General features: G+C 39.1%; 1 non-coding gene across 1 annotated transcript; it reads right to left on the bottom strand.

Moving 5' to 3' along the window:
- Window positions 1-9896: 9896 nt before the first annotated feature.
- On the bottom strand, window positions 9897-10003 carry LOC111764784 (U6 spliceosomal RNA). The gene has a single exon (XR_002797306.1). It is a non-coding gene; the product is annotated as a U6 spliceosomal RNA (small nuclear RNA).
- Window positions 10004-23072: the final 13069 nt, after the last annotated feature.

The following is a 23072-nucleotide window of genomic DNA, read 5'->3' as shown; positions in this document are numbered from 1 at the left end:
GTGATTCTCAGATATTTAAAATAATGTGTCTGATCCAATGTCCACATAGAAGAGGTGGCATTGGATTGGGAAAAGTGGACAGGGTGGCTGATGGGTATGGGGAAATACAGGAAGAGATGAGAGGTGGAGGCGTCTTTGGGACATGGAGTTGCCCTGGATGGTGCTTCAGGGGCAATCACCGGACATTGTAAATCCTCACAGGGCCCACTGGATGGAATGGGGGAGAGTATGGGCCATGATGTGGACCATTGACCATGAGGTGCAGAGGTGCCCAAAGATGTACTTACCAAATGCAAAAAAAATAAAATAATGTGTCTGATAGAAGTAGGTTTGTTTTGTTTTTTTTTAGAAGTAGGTTTGAAAGGATAATGTCTGTAGCTGAGCAGTGCAATTAACAAAGTAATGAACTCTTCTTCTATTTACTCTTGAATTATAATATCTAATTGTTGGTTAATCTACGTAAAGCCTAGAGCCATTATTGGAAATGTTTGCATTTGAAAGCATTGGCAGCCTTGAATTTCCTCAACTAACTCTTAAGACTTGTGAAATTCAAGACAGCTTTTAATGCCCATCAATAATCTGTAATCAAGGCCTGAGTCTATTAGCAAAACAAATAAGCAGCTTTTGGAATTAGAAGGTAAATATAAGAATTCATGAATATACTAATTGCTCTTTCAGGTTATGGCTCTTAGCGCAAAATTTGCCTCCAGCAATGGAGAGAAAACTGTGTGTATGTTTAAGCACATGTACATGTTAGCTATTACCTCCCTGTGGAATTTAGCCTTGTAAGTAGTTTTGAAAAAGAATTATCTGTTCACAGTTTTACTTTTACCAGTAACATTTGCATAGGTACAGTCATTTCCCATCCTTTTTCGAAAAGCTTTTTTCCTTATTGCTTCTTAGTCACTTCCTTCTCTTCTCCCTGCTGCTTACCTTAAATACTCTGGCATTTCCCTACACTGCCAGTCTGCCCACACTGAAGCTGTTTCCTCCCAGCATGGCCCTGTGGGACTGACAAGGGCAGAGTCTGGGCTATGGCCAATTGCCAAACAGCTGATGCAGGATGAGCAGCATGGGGCCATCACCAGTGGGGAGGACAGAGTTGCCTCAGGGACGTCCTCTGGGCCACCAAGGAACAACTGCTCCTGGCGGCCAGTGGCCAGCAGGCAGGAGGCTCTAGGGTTCCTTTCTCTTTGACCAGATAGAAACCTTGAGCCTGGCTGAATTGCAAAATGCAGTAGACTTCAAATAGCAGCCTGGAAGTCTCAGGACAGTGTGTACAGCAAAATTTGACTGCTTAAAGTATATGAGCATTTATGATTTTATGTGCATTTGAAACAATGTACCAAGCACATACACCACACTCCTGTCAGCCCTCTGGGACAGAACGCTGGGGTGGGTGCTGAAGACAGAGATGAAGCCAAAGTGGTTCCCAGGACTTCCTCACCTAGAGGGGAAGACAGTTTCAGGGTTCTGCCATATAAGGCCAGGACCGAGGGGTGTGCAGGCTGCTCGGGGGCATTTCTGACTTCTAATCCTACAGCTCTTTCTCTCAGTTCATGGTGTGTGCTGTGTTCACTGTGACATTTCTGGAAGGTTCAGTGAGCTGGAGATTGCAGGATGGACTAGACTTGAAGCAGCAGAGTCTAAGGTCAGGAAGACCAATGAAGAGGCTATGCGGAGTTTGGGGTTGATGAGAACCTGGTCTGGGGTGAGCTTAATGGGAAAGAAAAGAAAAAGGTCAGACATATATTTTTTTATATACACACCATTGTCTCACAAACATAATTTCCGTTGAAACACAAACTATATAGCCCAGAGAGATCATATGGGATATAAAAGGAATTCAATTTTGGACCCCTCTTTAAGGAAAAAAAACAGGCAAAAAATACAAAATTAGTTTCAAAAAATGAATATTGTGAATGAGAAAGAATTTTTAAAAATTTCACATATCACAGACACCACAAAATTTAGAAATATAACTTATTCATCACATGACACACTTTGTAATATATTTTTCTACATTTTTTGGCTTCCTATTTGTTTATCACTTCTTCATTTAACAATACTCTTGTAATATTTTCTACAGAGAGACTGGAAAGATAAGCTAGTCTTTTCTCTAGCATGTTTGATTAAAATGTGGTTTTTGTTGTTCTTATTTATGGGATGCATAGAATACGTAACCTTAGTGCTTCAGAGTTGTACCCTACAAATCCAGGAATTCTGATAAATTCTTTTGCCTGAGTCCTATAGAAAAAGAAGAAAAAAGTATGCTGAGTGTATGATTGTACTTGCTCTTTTTTTTTGAGCATTTTCTTGACATCTCTTCTCACTCAACGTCAATGAGAATTAAATTCTCCACTTAGAGTTTGCATGTGTGACAACTAAAAGAATTTCGTAGACTAGCTTTGGCTCCTTCTAAACCTTGCTTCGTCTTCACTCCCCACAAACTTAGACCATCTTGGGACACGTTTGCACTTTTCTAGAGCAAACAATCGTTGGCCCTGCTCCTATGTGCACCGTCATGGGGTGGGTAAGCACATTAGATGTCAGGGGCATTCTTCCTACACAAGGAGGGAGGTGACTGCAAATCAAATAAATATACCCAACAATCCAAACTGAATATATACTCTCCTCAACCTACCATTAGCACAGGGTTTCTCAACCTCAACACTCTTGATATTTTGGGGCCCATTTTTTGTGTGGGCTGTCCTGTGCATTTCAGGATGTTTGGCAGTATCCTTAACCTCTACCAATTACATGCCAGGACCACTCTCCTGTGATACAAACTCACCCCTTTTTGAGAACCACTGCCTTAGACAGATCCCCAAAATGCTCATGGCCACTCCAACATCATGTAACAAGAAGGGAATGTGACAAAGCGGAAGTTGCTGTGGAAAGAGACAGCAACCTTTCCCAACTGCAATTAAAATTTTTTACTTTTGCAAAGTCCACAAAAACACATGTAAGCTCTTACTGGGTCCTTTTTGGGGGCCTGGTAGGGGTACCTGCAAATGAAGGGCTCATTAATTTCAGGGTAAATTTTCCTCTGGGCAAAAAAAGTGTCAAAGCAATGACAATGGTATAACATTTGTAGTCAGTGCCAAGGTGCCAGTTTTCATGCAAAACCATTATTTTGTTGAATGAGTCATAGATAAGAATTAAGCTCTCATGGATCAATCCATTGCAGAAAACACTGAAATGACCCAGAAACTGAAAAATTTTGGTCTGTTATGGAAGCCATGAAATCCCAAAACTTCTTGGAGTTGGCTAGTGTAGCAGTTTGATTTTATTGATGAATTCCAAAAAGAAATATTGGATTATGTTTGTAAACTGATCTTTTCCTCTGGGCATATTAGATTATATTGGATTCACAGGCTTACTTGATTAAGTAATTATGTAAACCTCTAGTGCCAGTAGGGCATTAAGTGCCCACCCTTTGGTGGGTATGGACTCACAGATAATAGACATGGCAAAGGACAGAGTTGGAGGGTTTTTGATGTTGGAGTTTTGATGTTGGGGTTTGATGCTGAAACCTTAAGCTGGAGCCCTGGGAAATAAGCTCACAGAGGAAACAGAAGCAAACCCCAGGAAGAGAGAAATGCTGAGCCCAGGAAAAAGAAGACTGAGAAAGGGAGGAACCCAGGAAGTCTGAACCCTTATAGATGTCGGCAGCTGTCTTTTTCGAAAACTTGGAAATAGACTTTGGTAAGGGAAGTAACTTATACTTTATGACTTGATATCTGTAAGCTCCTTCCCCAAATAAACGCCCTTTATGAAAACCAACCAATTTCTGATATTTTGCATCAGCACCCCTTTGGCTGACTAATACAGCTGGCAATGCAAACTGCTTCCTAGAATTGAGAGTAGTTAGGTATTATATACTTTAGCTTTCATCCATCAACACAGGTTCTTATTTTAAAGGACTTCATTTACGAAATTCTGAGTATGGAGCAATAAAAATACTACCACTTAACCTATCAATTTCAATTTTTCATTTATTCCCTGCAAATTCTTCCCTTACAACATTACTTTTCTCCTATGGTAAAAATGTCTCAAAATTCTATGGAGTTCTCCCTTTGGTTGCTATTGGGATTTCAGGGTTGTTATCAGTAAACATATAGGGTCATCTGCTTATTTTAAATCTCTGCTGCATCTTCTCCCATAGTTTCCAGGGGCATAGAGCTCATGTTTTCTCTTCTAAATACTCAAATACCACATCCTTTTCCTTTTAGTTCAAATGTGGCAAGTTTGGAACTATCAAAATGAATCTTATTAAGAAACTGAAAGAAAAAACAACTCTCTTTCAATATACCCCCAAAGTTTGACAAAGTTGAGTTTAGTCATATATCTATATATAGGGTTAAGAGCCTAACAATGACATGTTGCCACAGATTGGCTTGGTTGGCTGAATTTATGGGGTTCTGCTGACCCCAATGCCTTTTTCTTGCCTCAAACTATCTTGGAAAATGCCATTTTAAGTGATCCCTTTCAATTTTTAGGCATTTCCAACTCTTTCCTGTTCCTTTGGTTTCCTTCTTATGAGCAAGGGTCAAACTCCTATTGAATCCTGAACCAAACTGGGGGCGGGTGTATGAATTTACTTATGGGTGTTGACTTCTTTCTTCCCTTGGGAGGAGAAAAATGTTTACTCTGATAACTGTTCATCGCACTAAAGTAGGACAGTGTTAACCCAAGTGAAAATTCCCTTCTCTTACGAAGGGGAAAGTTATTCATTCTCATTTTATGCCTCACTATGTGCCATTTCTTGTTCCTGAAAAATAGGCCTCTCTGCCAAGTCCTTCAAAAAATGGGTTCAAAAATCACTCTAGAATTTCTCTTATGATGAACTTTACCAGGTCCTGAATATTTTTCTAAGCCATTTCACAGTTGGTTTATTTGGCACACATTTATTGAATGCCTACTATGTAGTGATCACTGGGAATATATCTGTGAACAAAGTTGACGATTTTCCCTGCCCTGATGGGTTTTATGTTCCTGTTGATTGATACTACGTTAATTAAGGTGAGCTAATAAGTATGTTTCATAGTCAGTATAAATGCTTTTGTATTGAGTCACACGATTTTTTTTTTGGGGGGGGGGGAGGTGGCTAAACTTTCGCCTACATAACCACTGAATATAGGGGCAACTGACTGATGAAACAATCCTTATTAAGTGTGGATAAATACTTTCTTCCCTCTTTTGGCCAGCTCCATCTGAGACAATTATCCTTTCTTCCTTGAGATGGAGCCTGTCCTTTGTTGAAGAGGCCTTCATCCTGGAAGATCATACCATCACTAAGGAATTTTAAGTGTTCTGGTAGATACTACTTGAAGAGACACATGTTTATTTCCATGATGCACCTGTTCCTATGATGATCTTTCTCTCTACTCCAGTTATCAAGGGCCCGAAATTGTCCTAAGCATTTATTGCACATTATTTCATTCCATCCATATACTGGCCCTCTGAGGTAGGCAGAAAAGAAAACTGGGGCTTAGAGAAATGAAAGCACTTGGTCAAGCCTACCCAGGTCAGAAACAGTAAAGTAGAGATTCAAGCCCTGGCAATGTAACTGAATGTTTAGCCTTCGTTCTAAACATTGTGACTTGTGATGATTTCTGTGTGAGTTGGATGGATGAAAAACAGGTTATGGTAATTGGACTAGAGAGACTTTGTAAGTTCCCTATTACCATATGACAGGCAGCAGCACCTTATGGGATGTCTTCAACACAAACTGCCCAATGGCAGTTCCATGATGAAGTGTGATGGAGATTATAGAATTTTAAAACTGAAAGAAATCTATTAGGTCATCTCTATGATATATACATACATGCATTTATATATGTTTATGTGATATATAGATGTGTACGTATTCATAAAAGAATTTCAGGAATATCAAAAGATTCTTGATTTAAGAATATGCTTGACTAGATTTAAACAGCATTCTTTAAAGGTGCCATCTTCAGAAAAAGATAAGATACATAAAGGATGCTCCCAATGTTACATACTAGGAATCCTTTGGAGCTTTTGTGTGTGTTTGTATGTGTGTGTACACTTCCACAGGGCTAATTCTTTATTCTTGCTACTTGTGGTACTGTCCACACAAACCTATGATTCACAACAGGAATGTAGCTTAGAAGTTCTGCTATGTAAGCAGCTGCAGATACTTCAAATACCATTGTACATGTGATCCAGGACTTGCTATAAATTTGCCCCTAAAAATAAAGTAACAAGTGACTGAGCAGTAATAGGAATTAATCACTGCAGTGCGTGAATGGAATGTGCTAGGCTCTACCTCAAAATCTTTTTATAAAAAGATTGATATAATTAAAACTCAAAAGAAACAGTCAAGGATGCTATATTTGAACAAATGTGCTGTAATATTTTAGAGAAATCATTTTTTTAGAAGGAGAGTCATGGTAAAAATGTGTTTCTGCACTTTCTGTGTCATTGGAAATAGGATTATATTATTACATCACTGAAGAATTTATCATACTAAGGAATTTAAATTGGATTCAATCTTGGTACACTGGGATTTTTTTTTTTTTTTTTTTGGAGGCTAAGAGAGATAATCATATCTCTTAATTAAGCTGTATGTCCTGAAGGAAATAATCTCACAGTTAAAATTTCAACCACAATTTGTAGTAAAGATTACTTTGGTGATTCAGAAATGTGAATAACCATTTTGAAAATGCAGATACCTCAGGCTTTTAAAATAAGATGTAAACTACTGAATTCTTTCAAGAGCAAAACAAACCAACCAGTGAAAAAAGAAAATGACTTCTTGAAGTCTGACTATAAAACAGTCAACATCCATGTCCAGCAGTCCCTGCCCCACTTATGCCTAACAGAATAACCTCCTCCTCAAAAACTAGGAAAAAGAGAAGAGAGAAAGAAAGACAGAAAGGAAGAAAGAAAATAAAAAGAATACTAACCAGAGAAGAAAGAAAGAAAGAAAAAAAACCCCACAAACTAGCTCTTCCAGAAAGGTCACTAAACAGATGGTTCAAAACATTACAAAGTGTTTGGGCTATTTGAAAGAGTATTTGATTGAAGATCAATTTTTGGACATGGGAAAGTGAAAGGGATTTCTTAAACCCGCTTGAATTGCCGAAGATGAAAGGTTAAAAGCTTTAAAGACCAAAAACTACATTAGCAACTGAACAGTAAATACCATCAACAGAGACTCAGAAGAATTAGCAAAAACAAATATTAAATGAAGAGGAAAAAAGAATTCATTTCAGAAGCCAAAAAAATTTCCTTTTCTTTGTATTCCAAAATTGATTTTGCAGTTTTAGACGGAAGTACTAATGGATAATTTCTACTTAATGTTTTCTAAACAAGTGCACAAAACCATTCTCCGCTCCAGAGGAGCAAGGAATAATCCAGGTAGATTTCCTTGGATAGCTCCGCCACTGTTTTACACTGTGTTAGGAGCCAGGAGTGTTTCCACAACCAAAGGTGATGTGTTATTGTCTGTAGCTCTTTCAGTCTCACATGAAGTAGGCTTAAAACCACATACTCCAAGCCTGGTTTCTGTGGCATTCTTTAGTTTCTAGAATAGCTGTGTTGTAGGAAAGAACCCCTGCAGTGTTGAGGAGCTCAAATGGTTATATCTTATTACTTTAACATTAAGAGGACTTTTCTATGTAGCTGACAAATATTCCTTTTTAGTATTAAGGTCATTGGAACCTGGAAAAAAAATGAACCGTAAAATTGTTAGAAACAAAAATGCAGTTTCCTGTCCTCTTTTTTTGGTGGTACGGGGATTGAACCTGAAGCCTCACATGTGAGGCACGTGCTCAGCCACTGAGCTATACCCATTCCCAGTTTCCTGTCTTAAAGAGGAGACTGAACATGTTTAACCTGTTTTTGATGATTTTGGATATCATTATAAACATCATTTATAAGTGTTATAACAACCTGATATTTCAGGACTGAAGTGTGTTTTCTTTTACATTAAGGATCTCTATGCTGCTATATATTTTTTACAGTTCCTCTAACTTTTAAAGTATAATTTCTGTGTCTTCTTGTGTGCTGTCAGTTATTACCCTTTCTTTTGGATGATACAGGTGCATCTAGTTTCCAATCCTCTACCAGGACAGCCAGACAGCTGGAGACCAGTGATCAGCCCAGGGCTGTGGGAATTCACATCACCCTGTTCACACTGTTTGTGAGGGTCTCGATGTGTGACCTCAACAAATATGACACTTCAATTCAAAATGTTCTTGGGGTTCATTTGTACCACTCTATAAACATGCAACTCAGCCTTTCATTTCTGAGCCAGAACTTCTTGAGATACCTACTTTAATTTGATCTGTTGAACCCACTATGTTTGACTTGGTGGTTGTCACTTCCTTCTTCATAGAAGGTACATCCTGTAATGCCACCTGTAATAAAATAACAGCTTTGCTTGTTATTTTATTTCTGTTTTGATTTTTTTTGTAGAGTAGAGGTCTTTAAGTGTTCTTTTAGAAGCGAATTCACTTTTACTGTACATAGTGAATTTTAAAAATAATACGGGTACATTGGGATAAAATGACACCAACAGCTCTACAGTGAAAAGTAAGCCTTCCTCCCATCCCTGTTCTTCACCTCCCAATCTTCTTCATCAGAAAGAGCCATTATTTTGAGAATTTTGTGTATATTTCCAAAAATAAGACAGATGATAGAAGTAGCATGTAAACCCATTGTAAATTTAAGTCAGGTAAATTAAAACCATTCTATCTTATAGTAGGAGCTAAAATCTTCTATACTAAGATGTTTACAAACATGGTGCCTCAGTGATGATGGTGTAGAGATTAGCACTGAGGCTGACTGCTTTGTGGTACAGTGGGCGATGCCCATGACCACTGTCCAGCCGGATGGATCTGTGGACACTGCAGCTATGGCACTGCACTGGCCTCTGGGCTTGTACGTGAATAGGCATTTGAATGTCTGCATTGTAAAAAAGACCAGTGTAAACAATGACACATCTACCAGTTCAAATACAAGCACGAAGATGTCAGAAAGGCTTTATTTGTTGGTTTGTGTGAATTAGCATGTTAAAATTGGTCATTTAGCACTTTAAAATAAATCTATTTATTTATTTATATATTTATCTCCCCTTCCCCCCAACCCCGGTTGTCTGTTCTCTGTGTCTATTTGCTGCGTCTCCTTTGTCTGCTTCTGTTGTTGTCAGCGGCATGGGAATCTGTGTTTCTTTTTGTTGCGTCATCTTCTTGTGTCAACTCTCCGTGTGTGCGGCACCATTCCTGGGCAGGCTGCACTTTCCTTTGCGCTGGGCGGCTCTCCTTACGGGGTGCACTCCTTGCGCATGGGGCTCCCCTGCGCGGGGACTCCCCTGTGTGGCAGGGCACTCCTTGCACGCATCAGCACTGAGCATGGACCAGCTCCACACGGGTCAAGGAGGCTGGGGTTTGAACCGCAGACCTCCCATGTGGTAGACGGACGCCCTAACCACTGGGCCAATTCTGCTGCCCCATTTAGCACTTTTTGCTGAGTTTTCATTTCCATTAATGTTTTAATATATTTTAAAAGAAATGCAATTCAATAAATGAAATCCCTTTTCTCAATTCTCAAATTGGCAAATCTGAGAAAAGTTGATATCAAGTTTTGGCTAGGATATGGGGAAATAGGCACTGAAGTGCATTATTTATGGGAACATAAATTTCTAGAAATTTTGTAGAAAAGTGTGGCAATTTTAATAAAAAATTAAAATACATATCCTTTGACCCACCAATTACGTCTTAGAACTTTTCCCATATATGGGCAGAAATATATATGTAAAGTGATTTTTACTGCAACACTGTCCATAGTAGCAAAAATAAAAAAACTGTCTAAGACTAAGGATTTATCTAAGGATTAGCTAAATAACTTACAGTATGCATATACTTTATTATATGGAATGCTTCATGAATTTGCATGTCATCCTTGCACAAGGGACATGCCAATCTTCTCTGTATTGTTCCAATTTTAGTATATGTGCTGCCAAAGCTAGCACAAACATATACTTTAATATATAGTTGTTTAAAAGAATGAACAAATCTGTAGGTCTTGATTAGAAAGCTTTTCAAAATATTCCATTAAATGAAAGGAGTAAGGTAGAGAATAATGTGCATAAAACCCTCTTTTTGTGTGGGAGAAAAAAAAGATATAATGGTATGCATTCAGCTCTATGAAAAATTCCTGAGAAGATACACAGCAAACTGTTGATGCAATTTATTTCTGAGAAGTGGACTGGGGAGTCTGATGTAGAAGAGACACTTACTTTATTTTTGAAATTTTTATACTATCTGGATGAGTTTTCTTCATAATCATAAAAATATATTTTAAAATCAAAGCTAAAATCAAATATTTATGGAAGCACTACAACATTTTTATGAAATGAAATTTGAAAATACTATTTTCAAGGAAATCACTCTTAGATAAAAGACAGTGGTGAGAATTCCAGGGATGCCAAATCAGAAAGTTTTGAAATAGACATATTTTCAAATGTTTCTTCTCATAAGCTATTAGCAAGGAGGATGAAAGTAAGAAGATTTAACTCCAGAACGACTTTAGATGGCTGGGAATTAGGAGGCTGAAGCATCATTGGTAGTCATCAAAGGTTTGATGTTGATGGGTGGAGGGAATTTTGAGCAGCTCTTGTAACCCTCTGCCAGAAAATCACAGGAGTCCCTTTATGTTAGCCAGCAGATTACCATCATGTGGTCTAACAGACTCTTTCAGACATCCTAACACAAATGTGCAATTTTTTGTTGTTGAGGCTTGAAGGAAATCCCTCATATTTTAATTAATTATTAGTACTGGCTTTTAGTTTTAAAAGATTGTTTTATTGTGTTTTGTTATTCATTGTTAAAAAAAAAAGCATGTGCAATAAAGATAGCTCAGAAATATAGAAAAGCAGAAAGATTTTCCACCACCCAAAGATAGCTATCTTGAATATTCTGGTAGATTTCTCTTCCACGGTTTTTTGTTTGTTCATATTTAATTTTAGCTTTTATATGGATGCAATCATATTGAAGATATAATTTCAGTTCCTATTCAGAAAAAAGGGATCCCGCACTATTGTGAAGATGTAAGGGACCTAGGTTTTTATCATTAAGCAGCTACAACCCACCAAACCAGTCATAAAGCTCAAGAAAACATGGTTACAGGTAATTAAAGGTAGGTTGGAGTGTCATAATGACAAAGGATTTGGAAATAAAAGTTATATTCAGGGTCCAGAAGAGTTCCCTGTATGTGACAACTTGTCAACTTGAAAGAAAGGAGAATGATAATTTGTTTCCTGGTTGTGTATGTTCTCACAGCTCTTCCTGACCTGGCATTGCCATCCCACTGGAGAAAAGAGCATTGGCTAAGCATGGCTGTGTGGAATCAAGTTAGGAATGCTTTAGCTGCAAGTAACAGAGTCTCTGACTAAGGGTGGATTAAACAAATAGGAGTTTAGTGTTCTCGTATAATAAGAATTCTGGAGATAAGATGCTAGTGGCTTTGATTCAGTGGATGGATGATATCAGGGCTGGCATTCTGATTCTTCAGACTTTCCCCTCATGCCTGCATTTTATGGCAACAAGATGACAGCCAGAAGTACTTCATTTTATCCTGAAATCAGAACCCCATGTCTGCTTATATCTTACTGGCTAAAACTGTCAAATGGTCAACCCAGTCTGCAAGAAAGGTTGGGAGGAAAAGTATTTAGCTGGCCATGTTGGTGCATCACACCAAATTGAGGTTCTGTTATGGAAGAAGTGGGGCATCAACTCAACTGTGTCTTCCTCAGGGGACAAGGCTTGTCTCCCTCATGTTCCTTCTTTCTAACATGTATGTAAAATGACCCATTCCTGTGCTTGCTGCCCATAGCTAGGTGCTATAGAACACTAATTAGGGCACTGGGTGTGCTGGGACCACTCTGCCACTGAGCAGGGAGGCATGTCCATCAGGGGTATGTGGATATTCCTGCCAGCTGAGGGTCACCAAACAGATGTAACTGAATCTCAAAAGAGACTTTTACAACCTAGGGCAGTGGCCACCACATGTCCACAATGAGCTCATGTGGCGCTCCTATGAAAAATTCCACTCATAGACTTGACCGTTCAAGGAGACCATCCAAATCACATCATGTGCAGTCATGTAAGGAGGCAGTATATCCTAATCTTACATTAGAAACATGGAACTCAGTAGAGAGAAGGTAAGGCACAGTCACTTCTCTAACTCTCCCAATATTATCTGAGTGATGATAAATTTGTGCTGTATCTCTTTTTGCATGAAAGGGAAATTTTATCTTTATGAACTTAAAATTCCTATGCCCTTTTACTCTTATTTCAATGGCATATATGAGGAAAAAATAAGATGTGTCATGGTGGTCTTATTCTAAGACCCTTGATTGCCTTGGCAATAAGGCTGGGACATCAACCATTAATTATCTTATCCTACCTAACTAGTAAATATTTTTATATATCTGGAGACTTAGGGAGAGATAGGTGAGAAACTAATACTTATTAAGAATTCAGGGTTTCCATAGGGTATCTGTGCTACATGCTTTTATTTTATTTGTAGTTTCCCGGCTAACCTCTTTCAGCAGTGTAGCAATTTAATATCGTTGATGAATTCCAAAAATAAATATTGGATTATGCTTGTAATCTGATTTGTACCTGGGCATGATTGAGTTATTAGGATGTTGAGTCCCCACCCCTTAGTGGATGGGGACTCATAGATAAAAGGCATGGCAAAGAAAAGAACTGAGGGTTTTTGATTTTGGAGTTTTGATCTTGGAGTTTGATGCTGAAGACTTAAGCTGGAGCCCCAGGAAGTAAGATCACAGAGGAAAGAGAAGCCAGCCCCAGGAAGAAAGGAACCTTGAACCCAGAGAAAAGCAAGCCCCAGGAACGTAGGAACCCAGGAAGCCCGGACCATTGAAGATGTCAGCAGCCATCTTGCTTCAAAGAGACCTTGATGAGGGAAGTAACTTATGCTTATGGCCTGGTATCTGTAAGCTCCTACCCCAAATAAATACCCTTTATAAAAACCAACCAATTTCTGGTATTTTGCATCAGCACCCCTTTTGGCTGACCAATACAAGCGGTTTTCAACTTGCCTCAAGTGTCTAACACAATTAAAATTTTTTTTCCCGAAACATTTAAAATCATATTTTAACACAATAGAACTTGGTATTTTTAGTAGTTTCTATAATTTCCTCACATCTATTTTTCACTTTAAATAATTCAGTCAAATTTTAGGAAATCACATTTTGATTTCCCCATAACTGCTAATTTTTTAATGAAAATGATGTGATGGATTCTTGTATAATGAAGCCCTGATTTTTAAAAACTAAACTGTTTCTTTTGTATATTTGATTTGCTTTAACGTGGGGTATCCCTATGATTATGGCAGGCTAGTAATCATATTGTGGTATTTCCTCAGGTTCTAAAGTCTAGGTCACAGAAATATATTTGCCATTTTGAGGATGTTGGAGATATTTGTTACTGCTGACACATCTTTAATTGGCAAGTATAAAAACTACCTGTTAAAACAAATTCTTAGGAAATTCAAGTTAATATTTAACACATGAAGCAGAGTAAGAACTAAAGAAACCCTTAACCGCTGAAGTTTGGTCACTAAAAAGTGCTTTCAATTTTCTGAACTTAATTTGAACTTTTATTTTCACTTAGACACCTTTAAGGATGGATTGACAGAGGCATTGTTAGAAATTTGCCTCTAAAATCTAGAATATGCACTAGGTACATATTCTAGGGACAGGAGAACTAAGAGAGAGAATTTTCTCTGGAGCTCCTGTTGCTCTGCTTGGAGTGCCCTGCCTTCCTGCAGTATAACAACAGTTTGAGATGCATAGCTAACTTGGGCAAAAAGGTGAGTGGAGAAGCTAGTAACCAAGATAAGGAATACCCAAGAAGGAAAGCCATTCATTTTCTGCCCCACTGACTTTTCCCTTCTCCCCCTTTCCTTACCGTGGTGGCTGACTCCTCATTCACTCTGCCAACCAAGTTGTGAACCTGGGAGTCACCTTCATATTGATTCCCTTTCCTATTCCTCTCTGTCAGTAACCAGGTCTAATGATAACATCCTTAGGAATGTTGTGTTTGTCCCTTCCTCTCCATCTCTTGGAATCATTTATAGGGACAATTAGAAGAGGCCTCTAGTGGGTCTTCCAGCCCACTCTTCTTAGTAATCCAAATTTCATGCCGATGCCAGAGAGGACGTTCAAAAACACAAAATGTCATCATGTTGTTACCTGCTTAAACAAACTTCAGAGGATCTCCAGTGTGTTTAGGATAAACCTTAATTCCTGGAGTTGGTCCTTATGTTCTCACCTCTCACTGTGGACCCTTAAACCTTTACTCATCTCCTGGGTCACAGGGTCATACCTTTCCATCCTTCTTTGTATCCTTCCCCCAAAATGAAAGAGTAAGCCCCTTGAAAACAAAGCCTGTTTTATTTGTTTTTATATCTCCATCATCTAGCACTTCGCCTGGCACATAGTTTGATATTTGGTATAAGAATACATGACTGGGGAAGCAGACTTGGCCCAGTGGTTAGGGAGTCTGTCTACCACATGGGAGGTTCGCGGTTCAAACCCTGGGCCTCCTTGACCTGTGTGGAGCTGGCCCATGTGCAGTGCTGATGCGCGCAAGGAGTGCCCTGCCACGCAGGGGTGTCCCCGTGTAGGGGAGTGCCACGTGCAAGGTGTGCACCCGTAAGGAGAGCCTCCCAGCGCAAAAGAAAGTTCAGCCTGCCCAGGAATGGTGCCACATACATGGTGAGCTGACACAAGATGAAGCAACAAAAAGAAACACAGATTCCCGTGCCGCTGACAACAATAGAAGCAGACAAAGAAGAACACGCAGCAAATGGACACAGAGAACAGACAACTGGGGCAGGGGGTGGGGGAAGGGGAGAGAAATAAAAAAAAAAAAGAATACATGACTGACTGACTGTAGTACAGTTGACTTTAAAAAAAAAAGTTGTATTTATTTACTTATTGATCCCTGCCACCCCACTCCACCCCACCCCCCTTTTTTTGCACTCGCTGTCTGTGTTCCCTGTGCATTCACTGTGTATTCTCTGTCTGCTTGTCTTCTCTTTAGGTGGCACTGGGAACCGATCCTGGGACCTTCCAGAGTGAGAGAGAGGCTCAATCTCTTGCACCACCTCAGCTCCCTGGTCTGCTGCATCTCTTATTGTTTCTTCTCTGTGTCTCTTTTTGTTGCATCATCTTGCTGCACCAGTTCTCCATGTGAGCCAGTTTACTGTGTGGACCAGCACTCCTGCACATGCCAGCACTCCACGTGGGCTAGCTCTCCGTTTGGGCCAGCTCGCCTTCACCAGGAGGTCCCAGGAATCGAACCCTGGACCTCCTGTATGGTAGACAGGAGCCCAATTGCTTGAGCCACATCCATGTCCCACAAATGACTTTTGGTTTATGTAGGCAACTCTCGCTTATCTGTTCAGATTTTTTTCTATGTGGGTCTAGGATGCCTTTCTTTCTATGCTAGACTTGGTCCCATCCTAATACCACCTACCCCTCTAGATAATTTTCTAGTTACTTTACCTATAGCTTCTGTCTCTAGCAGGTTTTGGTTTTCCCCTGGACCTAGTATCATCTGCCTCTACATACTATCTGCTCTCTTGTGTCATATTTCCCTTCCTTTGTGAGGAAGACAGAGGGTTTACTGTGGCTACAGTGCAACTGGCAGCAGTCAGAATCAAAACTCATTAATAAAAAAACGATAATGCTTCAAAGTACATTGCATTACTTCTTCAAAGTGCTTTGTGAATATTATCTTATTAATCATCACAATAGCTCAGGGGAAGATAAACATTGTTGGTTATCTTACCTAGATCATATTTTGAAGACACTTTTTTCCTTGTTATTGTTTGATTATGCTATGAAATCTGGATAGCAATTTTCATATTGACTATTTGGATATAATTTGATATGCTGATGTAAAATTTCCCTGGATCAGTGAGGTGATTTTTATTTTAAATGTCTCACCCAGACTCATGTAGATTTCTTTCCAGATTGCTGAACAAAGAATAACATGCCAAAGACTTAGCTATTTCTGCTCAAGGATTGAACTTTTCTGGATAGCTAGAGGCCCATCAAACCATTGATTTGTGATCTAGAAATCAGAATATGAATTATCTACACACTTAGTAGGTGCTCAAATAATTGTGGAATGATTGAATTATGTCATTAACTGATAATCTGAAAGTTTTAATGAGTTTACGTAGGAAGTAAGTATCCTAATAAGATTCCTGACTGGTATCAGATAACTGATGGAGAATTCTTTCATGAAAGGAATTTTGGTTTAAAAAACTTATTCTGTTGCTCTGTCCCCTTCTCACCTCAGCATCCTATATTTACTTTTCTCATAACACCACACATTTTATAATATATCTGTTTATAACTTTAATTTTCCTCTGTAGCAGGGACCATATCCCATAATAAGCTTGGCACATAGCAGGGGCTCAATAAATGAATGTTGAAGTGAAAAAACTTAAATAGAAAATCTTTCCTGTAAAAAATTGAAATTAACATAGGATCAATTTCAAAATTATAGAAAAAACTGTCTAATAGTAGGACCCAATTCAAGTTGGGTGTCAGGTATCTTCAAGTTGGGTGTCAGCTATCTTCAACATGCCTTGTATGAAAAATCTGAAATCTTCTAACTACTCAACAATGAACTATTCAGCCTCTGGAGGTTTTTCTCTATCAAGAAATGAGTGATGCCACAGATGATCCGGGCACTTTCTATGTCCTAAGATGGAGTGTTATTTTGTGGGAATATCCAGGGTGGAGCAGCTATCCATGCAACTACACCTATATCATCTGAGGTGCTGGGAAAGTGTGTTGGGGTGGGGCTTGCTGGGGCCTACCTCAAATTTCTTTCCAGTCCAAGAAAACATTTTGACCTCAGATTACTGTCAACTCTATGTCTGCTCCATGAGGCCAGCCTGAAAGACCAGTCTGAAGTCCAACTAGGAGGTAATGAAGTATCTGTCTTTTGTCATCACAATAGTTGTGTGGTGATGGGGTGTGCAGCAGAGAGGATGGGCGTGATATGTGTCTCGTCTTTTGTTCCCCTTCCTGGTTGCGGACATACATATCCCACTGGCACCCTCTCTTTGCTTTCTTTCATCTGATCATCACTCCAGGCAGTGCTGAGGCCCAGAACATAGAAGGAAGCTTTTTCAAAATCACCTCAGTTTGAAAACTCTTGTGAAAATTTCTCCAATACTAGGGGACAGTAATCTTTCATTGAGGAGTGCTACTGTAGAACATTAAGTCTTCATATGCTGTTTCTTAAGATTTGGAAATAAAATACCTTTATATCTTTCTAAAATCTCATTCATTGTTGCCTTTTTTTTCTTTCAATAACAGGGTTGGTGCTGATGTTCCTTATGAACTTTATGTTCTAGAGTCGAAATGTATCTTCCACAACTCTCTGCAGTGGAGGGAAAATCTTAGCCGATGGATTTCCAGAGAATGATTGTGCACTTAAAACAGAATTCAAGTCTTTGATAAATCTAGTTTCCTCCTTTTAAACTCTTACGCTTTTCACTTCTTGCCCGTAGTGGTGTGTTTCATTTATCTAACAAGATAACCTTGTTTTGATGAAATGTCTGTGCTTTAGCTGTCCATTTTTGAACAGAAATTTTAGATTGAGTATTCATAGCAATTATGGCTATGGATTGCTATCCTGACCTGTCCACTAAGCACAAACATCCTAATGCTAATAGTTTACTTAGAGACGCTATAGAATTCTCAGTATAATTTGATATTCAAAGGATTTCTTTTTTTTCTTAAACCAGTGGAACCCTATTTTCATGGGAAACCTTGAGGCAAGGCTGAGGTGTGGGTGGAGGAGCCCAAGAAGTTGATGACAAGCAGGTAAGGTGACCAGCCCTCAACTCCTCTCCAATTAAGCTGCTTTGCCTGCGATTTAGCTTTTCTCAGGCCTGAGGCCGATAATGTGGTAATCAGCAAATCAGATGTTTCCTAGAACTCCCTGAAGCTCTTCCCTGGAAACCTAGGCAACCACAGTTTGAAAGCCACTACAGCAAAGCTCTAGCTTGCTAAGCCAGAACTTTGCAATTAGGAGATCAAACAGAATTTCCAAAACTTTCATGTTCCTTATAAAAGTGACAAACTTTCCCTAGTCTAGAGGAATAATTGGACTTAAGAAGACTGGAAGACTGTTTTAGAGCGGTCAAGTGTGGGGATAAAATATCAGTTACCTTTTTCTGAGAAGAAAACTTGTATCTGGGGTGCAATTCTGCTCCACATCATTGAGATAAACTTCATTTGATACATCACATCAATCCTTAGCCTTTTGAATTACTAAATTAGTTGGAAAGGGAGGGGTTGACGGTTCACTTCCCCCCACCCCCCTGCATCAACTGTGAGACCCAATTTAGAAATCTGACAAACTTTCTTCTATGCCTTTGTTTTCTCCCCTCTCCTCTGGACTTATTCCCTTCCACCCCCCCCCCCATATGTTTATAATTGTAATTATTCTAGGTCTGATATTAATAGAGTAGTTGATTAACCACTTAGGATTGAATTTCTCTTCTGTAAAGATAAGCAGATATTGGACTGTGATGGTCAGTAAGGCTTCTAGTCACTAACATTTGATGATTCTATGGGGTATTGTCCCCATGGCTACAAGGCCATGTTGGTCGTGCCCTGCACAATTTAGTGCTCACCATTCTCTTAGACTCCTGTGTGTGCCTGCTCCCCTGGGGTTGTGCAACATACTAGCCCCACGTGGGAGGGTCTGAAGGTGTGGTCAGGCTTCACCTCCTCCTTTAAAAAAATCCCTCCTTTCCAGATGCGTTGACATGTTGCTGCTGGCAGCTGAAGTTTAAATATTATTTTCTCTGGTAAGTTTCTTGGACAGATAGCACATTAAATCATTGACAAGTTATGTGAATTGTTTTTATTTCCGCCTTTTTCAGAAGACCCTGGAGAAGTGTGAGAACTTTGGGTAGACAGAGGGGTGGTGGTGATGAGGAAGGGGAGGTTGAGCCCAGGCTTTTGAGTCAAAAACAACTGAATTTAAGTCTGAATCCATTTATAAGTTATGGGACTATGGGCTGATCATTCAAGCATTTGAATATTAGTTTTTGTATGCGTAAGGTTGTCTCTTCCCTTGCAGGGCTGTTGCGAAGACTGAATGCCTGGCACACTGTAGGCACTTGATAAGAAGAATTAGTACCTATTATTTCACAATTTTAACTAGAACTGCAATTAAATGTTCTGATCACCTAGTTTAAAAAAATGGACTCAAATAGAAGTCATCGTATTCAAGGGACAAACAGACACACCTTCCTACTTGAGGAACAACTTTTCATTTCATAATCCTCTGTGCCTGTGGCACAGTTAGGCTGGGATGCCAAGAAGTGCTTATTCTCTGATCCTCCTCACGCCCCCTCCAATACCTCTAAGTTGTTTGGCACATGTTTTGAAATGTGAAAATGGGGCTGGTGCTCTCTCACCAGTTAAATCATTATGTTAAAAGCTCATTTTATTTTCTTCCATTTGAATATGAACTACAGTATACTGGAGATATTCTTTGTTTTTGTTAGGGAGTGGGTTTTCTCCTTTTTTTTTTATGTGTCTTCCATTAGGAAGCATTTTTTTGATTGCTTACACCATTTATTTTGTGGAAATAAGAGTCTATTGTTCTATCAGGAACAAAACAAAACAAAAACCACCGCAATAACCATTTAGAACTAGGAGAATGAAAGAAAGTATTTTGGAGAAAAGTAATTCCTTTCCCATATTCTTCTTAAGTTGTATATCTTGGAACTAGTTTTCCATTATAAGGACCTTCTCTTCTGTTTATGAAAAAAAAAATTCAGGAAGACAAAACCCATAGGATTTGTCCATTTTCCTAGCTAATTTTCAGGCACAATGCAAAACTGCAATTAAGAATTTCTGTTTTTTATCCAGGCCAATTAAAAAATATTTCTTTAGAGGTTCACAAAAGATTTCAAAAACATGTCAAAGGACTCTTCTTAAAAAAAAAATGACTCCCCTTGGGAACTTGGAAATCAGATTTTTAAAAAGTGATTCTGAGTTGTCTCTGAAATTCAATCTTGAATAGCATTATACTGTTTTCCTAGCAGAGAATAGTTTGATCTAACTTTCAAACAGTGTGATCGTGGAGGTGTGAGCTAGTCAGACAGTTCACCCAATTTGGAGATATCATTCACGTCTTTTATTTCAGTTCACAATATAGATTGCAGTTAGATTCCTTTTATCGAGATTATTTCCTTTTCTCCATCTAGAAATGTTTGCACTGAGTCATATTTTTTACAGTTTTTCTGTATATGACTTAGGTGTGTAAGGGTTTTCTATCAGCCTACAGGCTATAAAGTCTGTGATGGTGGCTACCCTCTTTTATATTCTTGAGAATTCGCTATGTTCAGTTCTGGTCCTTTAGTAGCTGCTCCATAAATACTGTACTTGTCTATTGATTGATTGATTATCTTTTAGCTCAATCTATAATCCAATAGAAATGTAGATCGAGGCTCTAGTCTCTTTATACTCAATTTAGCTAGCAGGAAAGAATTTCTAAAGCAAAATATCACCCATTTTTCTCCCCCATTAGGCACCCCTTAGTTCCTGATTAATTAGGAGCTATAAAAAGCAAACCAACAGGGCAGAGCTCAATTCAGACCTAATGTTTCGAATGACAGAAAAATTGAGAAGATTCTCAGATCTTTTTGCCTTAGATCTGCTGATTGCACCTTCACCGCATCCTCATTTAAGTTCAAGTCAAATAAAAAATTGGCTATATTTCCATTTTGTTGTGTTTTTGTTGAACTCTTCCTTAAAAGAAGGATGCAATCACACATCCTTACCAAGTTTAGATGGTGAGAGGGCTTCAGTATTCACCAGATCCTTCTCCGCCATTTTAGGAGGGAGGCACAGAGTCGGAGTGATTTGTAAGGCCAAACAGCTGGCCAGAGGAATAATTAGGACAAGATTCTTCTTCTAGGCACCCTTCTCCTGCTTTATCACTTCTTAAAGGGCTTGCTACAGACTCAGAGATCAGTTTAATCTTTGTCTTTTTATTGTGATTAACCTTTTCCTTTTTATCCTATTCACTTTGCTTACTTATAAAATGTAGACTCGAATGGTAAAGAAAATATTTCTCATTTCCACCTGTGACTCATACAGAATTTAATGTTGAGAGTTAGATAAAAATGTCAGGCACTTTAATTTACATAGCAGACATTTGCCAAATAAGGCACAATTTTGAGGTTAAAAAAAATGGGGGACAATCATGAGGAAAAGACAAAGAGTAAATATCTATCATTTTTTTCTAGTCACTTCAGTCTTATCAATTTAAATTTGTTTAACAATGAACACAAGATTTTAAGGAAATATTTTAAAAAAAAAAGCTCCAAAGAAACCAAGTAATACAGGCTTGTTATTGTTCCCATCACCACAGTTGGAAAGGTGGGGCAGGAGAAAGGGAACAGAGAATCTCAGATGAAACACAATATTGATATTTGGCATGCCTGGATGATTTTCCACCCAAAGATATGAAATCACTTTACCCACAGTAATTATGCCTCCCCACCAAGGCCAGTCCTTGGCACAGCCACGAAGTTAGCAGAGGTTGACTTTGGCACCTCCTGCCTCCCCTTGCTGTGCCCCTGTCCCCCTTTGATGCTGCTCCCAAGGTTTCTGGAAGGCGGTTTGATGACCACCTGCAGTAATCACCTGGGATGATGGTTGAGAAAGCAGATCCTGGACACCAAGCAGGCCTACAGAATCAGGATTTCTGTGAGTAGAGTCCAGAAATCTGCATTTTATGTTGCAACCTCAGTCCCCCCACATCCCACCATGATTTTTGGAAACTACTGAGCTAGTAAGCCTTCCAGCCTCCCAGAGGTTTATGCTCTTTTTCTCCCTGACAAACCGCTCTCTCTGAGGTACAGATGACAGATGCTATTAAATATGAGCACTCATCAATGATATAAGAAAAGCTTCTCTTCTCCGTGCTTTAAGATAGAGGAAGAGAGGTCTCTTATTGTGGAGTTGAGTGAGAGAGGTGATTTTTAAAAATATTAAGCCTTTTTAATATTAATTTTATTTTATTTTTGCAGAGATATTTTTATTGCTAAGGAGGCTAGCTCAGATGAATGGGTTTGGTATTTGAAATCAGAGCATCTTGAGTTTAAGTTCTGACTATCATTTATTAACTTGGTGATTTGGTCAATTTACTCAACTGTTAGATTCAGTTTCCTCGTTTACAAAATGGAGACAATAATATATAAATTGTGATATTATTCTGAGAAGTAAATATTAATAGATAACTGCGCTTAGACAGGGACCTATGACAATACTCACAACACTTTGGATGCCCCAAATGGTAACTGTTGTAATTATTCAATGTATATGTATTAATTGGTTGTGGGGGTAAAGTGGTGAATAAAACAGACCCAGTTTCCATCTACAAAGAGCTTAAGTCTAAAAAAGAAAAAGACCAGTAAATAATTTCAAGAGGAGATAAGTGGGATGTGGCTCAAGTGATAAGGCCTCCACCTACCATATGGGAGGAACTGGATTCAATGAAAAAGAAAAAGAAGAAAAGAAAGCGTGCCTGCATGGCAAGCCAGTGCATGCGTGGTGAGCCAAGTGTCCATGTGGTGAGCCGAGTGCCCACGTGAGTGCCTGCATGGTGAACCAGTGCCCATATGGCAAGCCAGTGCCTGCATGGGGAGCTGAGTTCTCACACAGCAAGTCTAGTGCCCGTGTGATGAGCCAGTGCCCATGAAAGGGAGTCATTCAGCAAGATGATGACACATTGAAAGAGAGGCGAAGGGGAGAGTCAAGGTGAAGCACAGCAGAGACCAGGAACTGAGGTGGCACAATTGATAGGGAACATTTCTCCACATCAGAGTCCCCAGGATTGAATCCAAGTGAATCCTGGAGGAGAAAGAGAAGAAGACAAAAGAGAAATAGATACAGAAGATCACAAAGCCAATGGACACAGACAGCAAAAACAGCAGGGAGGAGAAGGGGGGAAAAA

The sequence above is a fragment of the Dasypus novemcinctus genome, chromosome 15, assembly GCF_030445035.2.
Source record: "Dasypus novemcinctus isolate mDasNov1 chromosome 15, mDasNov1.1.hap2, whole genome shotgun sequence".
NCBI classification, from domain to species: Eukaryota; Metazoa; Chordata; class Mammalia; order Cingulata; family Dasypodidae; genus Dasypus; species Dasypus novemcinctus.
This window is presented reverse-complemented; position numbering and strand designations above follow the sequence as displayed.